This window comes from Eriocheir sinensis, unplaced genomic scaffold (assembly GCF_024679095.1).
Source record: "Eriocheir sinensis breed Jianghai 21 unplaced genomic scaffold, ASM2467909v1 Scaffold804, whole genome shotgun sequence".
Lineage (NCBI taxonomy): Eukaryota > Metazoa > Arthropoda > Malacostraca > Decapoda > Varunidae > Eriocheir > Eriocheir sinensis.
The window spans coordinates 138313-145996 of NW_026112170.1; positions in this window are offsets into that span (position 1 = coordinate 138313).

The window sequence follows — 7684 nt, forward strand, 5'->3', positions numbered from 1 at the left end:
ATATATCACACAACATTACCTGGAAAGGAAACATATCACACAACATTACCTGGAAAGGAAACATATCACACAACATTACCTGGAAAGGAAACATATCACACAACATTACCTGGAAAGGAAACATATCACACAACATTACCTGGAAAGGAAACATATCACACAACATTACCTGGAAAGGAAACATATCACACAACATTACCTGGAAAGGAAACATATCACACAACATTACCTGGAAAGAAACATATCACTGAACATTACCTGGATAGGAAACATATCACACAATATTACCTGGAAAGGAAACATATCACACAACATTACCTGAAAGGAAACATATCACACAACATTACCTGGAAAGGAAACATATCACACAACATTACCTGAAAGGAAACATATCACACAACATTACCTGGAAAGAAACATATCACACAACATTACCTGGAAAGGAAACATATCACACAACATTACCTGGAAAGGAAACATATCACACAACATTACCTGGAAAGGAAACATATCACACAACATTACCTGGAAAGGAAACATATCACACAACATTACCTGGAAAGGAAACATATCACACAACATTACCTGGAAAGGAAATATATCACACAACATTACCTGGAAAGGAAACATATCACATAACATTACCTGAAAGGAAACATATCACACAACATTACCTGGAAAGGAAACATATCACACAACATTACCTGGAAAGGAAACATATCACACAACATTACCTGGAAAGGAAACATATCACACAACATTACCTGGAAAGGAAACATATCACACAACATTACCTGGAAAGGAAACATATCACACAACATTACCTGGAAAGGAAACATATCACACATTACCTGGAAAGGAAACATATCACACAACATTACCTGAAAGGAAACATATCACACAACATTACCTGAAAGGAAACATATCACAACATTACCTGGAAAGGAAACATATCACACAACATTACCTGGAAAGGAGACATATCACACAACATTACCTGGAAAGGAAACATATCACACAACATTACCTAAAAAGGAAACATATCACACAACATTACCTGGAAAGGAAACATATCACACAACATTACCTGGAAAGGAAACATATCACACAACATTACCTGGAAAGGAAACATATCACACAACATTACCTGGAAAGGAAACATATCACACAACATTACCTGGAAAGGAAATATATCACACATTACCTGGAAAGGAAACATATCACACAACATTACCTGGAAAGGAAACATATCACACAACATTACCTGGAAAGGAAACATATCACACAACATTACCTGGAAAGGAAACATATCACACAACATTACCTGGAAAGGAAACATATCACACAATATTACCTGGAAAGGAAACATATCACACAACATTACCTGGAAAGGAAACATATCACACAACATTACCTGGAAAGGAAACATATCACACAACATTACCTGGAAAGGAAATATATCACACAACATTACCTGGAAAGGAAACATATCACACAACATTACCTGGAAAGGAAACATATCACACAACATTACCTGGAAAGGAAACATATCACACAACATTACCTGGAAAGGAAACATATCACACAACATTAAATGAAAAGGAAAAATATCACACAACATTACCTGGAAAGGAAACATATCACACAACATTACCTGGAAAGGAAACATATCACACAACATTACCTGGAAAGGAAACATATCACACAACATTACCTGGAAAGGAAACATATCACACAACATTACCTGGAAAGGAAACATATCACACAACATTACCTGGAAAGGAAACATATCACACAACATTACCTGGAAAGGAAACATATCACACAACATTACCTGGAAAGGAAACATATCACACAACATTACCTGGAAAGGAAACATATCACAACATTACCTGAAAGGAAACATATCACACAACATTACCTGGAAAGGAAACATATCACACAACATTACCTGGAAAGGAAATATCTCACAACATTACCTGGAAAGGAAACATATCACACAACATTACCTGGAAAGGAAACATATCACACAACATTACCTGGAAAGGAAACATATCACACAACATTACCTGGAAAGGAAACATATCACACAACATTACCTGGAAAGGAAACATATCACACAACATTACCTGGAAAGGAAAAATATCACAACATTACCGGGTAAGGAAACATATCACACAACATTACCTGGAAAGGAAACATATCACACAACATTACCTGGTAAGGAAACATATCACACAACATTACCTGGAAAGGAAACATATCACACAACATTACCTGGGAAGGAAACATATCACACAACATTACCTGGAAAGGAAACATATTACAACATTACCTGAAAGGAAACATATCACACAACATTACCTGGAAAGGAAACATATCACACAACATTACCTGAAAGGAAACATATCACACAACATTACCTGGAAAGGAAACATATCACACAACATTACCTGGAAAGGAAACATATCACACAACATTACCTGGAAAGGAAACATATCACACAACATTACCTGGAAAGGAAACATATCACACAACATTACCTGGAAAGGAAACATATCACACAACATTACCTGGAAAGGAAACATATCACACAACATTACCTGGAAAGGAAACATGTCACACAACATTACCTGGAAAGGAAACATATCACACAACATTACCTGAAAGGAAACATATCACACAACATTACCTGGAAGGAAACATATCACAACATTACCTGGAAAGGGACTATATCCCACAACATTACCTGGAAAGGAAACATCTCACACAACATTACCTGGACAGGAAAAAGCTCACACAACATTACCTGTGAAGGAAACATATCACACAACATTCCCTGGACAGGAAACATATTACACAACATTACCTGGAAAGGAAACATATCACACAACATTACCTGGAAAGGAAACATATCACACAACATTACCTGGAAAGGAAACATATCACACAACATTACCTGAAAAGGAAACATATCACACAACATTACCTGGAAGGAAACATATCACACAACATTACCTGGAAAGGAAACATATCACACAACATTACCTGGAAAGGAAACATATCACACAACATTACCTGAAAGGAAACATATCACACAACATTACCTGGAAAGGAAACATATCACACAACATTACCTGAAAGGAAACATATCACACAACATTACCTGGAAAGGAAACATATCACACAAAATTACCTGTAAACGAAATATATCACAACCCATTACCTAGAAAGGAAACATATCACACAACATTACCTGGAAAGGAAACATATCACACAACATTACCTGGAAAGGAAACATATCACACAACATTACCTGGAAAGGAAACATATCACACAACATTACCTGGAAAGGAAACATATCACACAACATAACCTGGAAAGCAAACATAAATCACAACATAACCTGAAAGGAAACATATCACACAACATTACCTGGAAAGGAAACATATCACACAACATTACCTGGAAAGGAAACATATCACACAACATTACCTGGAAAGGAAACATATCACACAACATTACCTGGAAAGGAAACATATCACACAACATTACCTGGAAAGGAAACATATCACACAACATTACCTGGAAGGAAACATATCACACAACATTACCTGGAAAGGAAACATATCACACAACGTTACCTGAAAGGAAACATATCACACAACATTACCTGGAAAGGAAACATATCACACAACATTACCTGGAAAGGTAACATATCACACAACATTACCTGGAAAGGAAACATATCACACAACATTACCTGGAAAGGAAACATATCACACAACATTACCTGGAAAGGAAACATATCACACAACATTACCTGGAAAGGAAACATATCACACAATATTACCTAGAAAGGAAACATCACACAAAGTTACCTGGAAATGAAACATATCACACAACATTACCTAGAAAGGAAAAATATCACACAACATTACCTGGGAAGGAAAAATATCACAACATTACCTGGAAAGGAAACATATCACAACATTACCTGGAAAGGAAACATATCACACAACATTACCTGGAAAGGAAACATATCACAACATTACCTGGAAAGGAAACATATCACACAACATTACCTGGAAAGGAAACATATCACACAACATTACCTGGAAAGGAAACATATCACACAACATTACCTGGAAAGGAAACATATCACACAACATTACCTGGAAAGGAAACATATCACACAACATTACCTGGAAAGGAAACATATCACACAACATTACCTGGAAAGGAAACATATCACACAACATTACCTGAAAGGAAACATATCACACAACATTACCTGGAAAGGAAACATATCACACAACATTACCTGGAAAGGAAACATATCACACAACATTACCTGGAAAGGAAACATATCACACAACATTACCAGGAAAGGCAACATATCACAACATTACCTGGGAAGGAAACATATCACTCAACATTACCTGGAAGGTAACATATCACTCAACATTACCTGGAAAGGAAACATATCACACAACATTACCTGGAAAGGAAACATATCACACAACATTACCTGGAAAGGAAACATATCACACAACATTACCTGGGAAGGAAACATATCACACAACATTACCTGGAAAGGAAACATATCACACAACATTACCTGGGAAGGAAACATATCACACAACATTACCTGGAAAGGAAACATATCACACAACATTACCTGGAAAGGAAACATATCACACAACATTACATTGCAAGGAAACATATCACACAACATTACCTGGGAAGGAAACATATCACACAACATTACCTGGAAAGGAAACATATCACACAACATTACCTTAAAAGGAAACATATCACAACATTACCTGGGAAGGGAACACATCACACAACATTACCTGGAAAGGAAGCATATCACACAACATTACCTGGAAAGGAAACATATCGCACAACATTACCTAGACAGGAAACATATCACACAACATTACCTGGAAAGGAAACATATCACACAACATTACCTGGAAAGAAAACATATCACACAACATTACCTGATAAGGAAACATATCACACAACATTACCTGGAAAGGAAACATATCACACAACATTACCTGGAAAGGAAACATATCACACAACATTACCTGGAAAGGAAACATATCACACAACATTACCTGGAAAGGAAACATATCACACAACATTACCTGGAAAGGAAACATATCACACAACCTTTCCTTGAAAGGAAACATATAACACAACATTACCTGAAAGGAAACATATCACACAACATTACCTGGAAGGAAACATATCACACAACATTACCTGGAAAGGAAACATATCACACAACATTACCTGGAAAGGAAACATATCACACAACATTACCTGGAAAGGAAACATATCACACAACATTACCTGGAAAGGAAACATATCACACAACATTACCTGGAAAGGAAACATATCACACAACATTACCTGGAAAGGAAACATACCACACAACATTACCTGAAAGAAACATATCACAACATTACCTGGAAAGGAAACATATCACACAACATTACCTGGAAAGGAAACATATCACACAACATTACCTGGAAAGGAAACATATCACACAACATTACCTGGAAAGAAACATATCACACAACATTACCTGGAAAGGAAACATATCACACAACATTACCTGGAAAGGAAACATATCACAACATTACCTGGAAAGGAAACATATCACACAACATTACCTGGAAAGGAAACATATCACACAACATTACCTGGAAAGGAAACATATCACACAACATTACCTGGAAAGGAAACATATCACAACATTACCTGAAAGGAAACATATCACACAACATTACCTGGAAAGGAAACATATCACACAACATTACCTGGAAAGAAACATATCACACAACATTACCTGGAAAGGAAACATATCACACAACATTACCTGAAAGGAAACATATCACACAACATTACCTGGAAAGGAAACATATCACACAACATTACCTGAAGGAAACATATCACACAACATTACCTGGAAAGGAAACATATCACACAACATTACCTGGAAAGGAAACATATCACACAACATTACCTGGAAAGGAAACATATCACACAACATTACCTGAAAGGAAACATATCACACAACATTACCTGGAAAGGAAACATATCACACAACATTACCTGGAAAGGAAACATATCACACAACATTACCTGAAAGGAAACATATCACAACATTACCTGGAAAGGAAACATATCACACAACATTACCTGGAAAGGAAACATATCACACAACATTACCTGGAAAGGAAACATAGAACACATCATTACCTGGAGAGGAAACATATCACAATACCTTACCTGGAAAGGAAACATATCACACAACATTACCTGGAAAGGAAACATATCACACAACATTACCTGGAAAGGAAACATATCACACAACATTACCTGGAAAGGAAACATATCACACAACATTACCTGGAAAGGAAACATATCACACAACATTACCTGGGAAGGAAACATATCACAATATTACCTGAAAGGAAACATATCACACAACATTACCTAGAAAGGAAACATATCACACCACATTAACTGGAAAGGAAACATATCACACAACATTACCTGGAAAGGAAACATATCACACAACATTACCTGGAAAGGAAACATATCACACAACATTACCTGGAAAGGAAACATATCACACAACATTACCTGGAAAGGAAACATATCACACAACATTACCTGGAAAGGAAACATATCACACAACATTACCTGAAAGGAAACATATCACACAACATTACCTGGTAATGAAACATATCACACAACATTACCTTGTAATGAATTATATCAAACATTACCTGGAAAGGAAACATATCACACAACATTACCTGGAAAGGAAACATATCACACAACATTACCTGGAAAGGAAACATATCACACAACATTACCTTTGAAGGAAACATATCACACAACATTACCTGGAAAGGAAACATATCACAAAACATTACCTGGAAAGGAAACATATCACACAACATTACCTGGAAAGGAAACATATCACACAACATTACCTGGAAAGGAAACATATCACACAACATTACCTGAAAGGAAACATATCACAACATTACCTGGAAAGGGAACATATCACACAACATTACCTTGAAAGGAAATATATCACACAACATTACCTGGAAAGGAAACATATCACACAACATTACCTGGAAAGGAAACATATCACACAACATTACCTGGAAAGGAAACATATCACACAACATTACCTGGAAAGGAAACATATCACACAACATTACCTGGAAAGGAAACATATCACACAACATTACCTGGAAAGGAAACATATCACACAACATTACCTGGAAAGGAAACATATCACACAACATTACCTGGAAAGGAAACATATCACACAACATTACCTGGAAAGGAAACATATAACACAACATTACCTGGAAAGGAAACATATGACACAACATTACCGAGAAGGGAAAGATATCACAACATTACCTGGAAAGGAAACATATCACACAACATTACCTGGAAAGGAAACATATCACACAACATTACCTGGAAAGGAAACATATCACACAACATTACCTGGAAAGGAAACATATCACACAACATTACCTTAAACGGAAACATATCACACAACATTACCTGGAAAGGAAACATATCACACAACATTACCTGGAAAGGAAACATATCACAGAACATTACCTGGAAA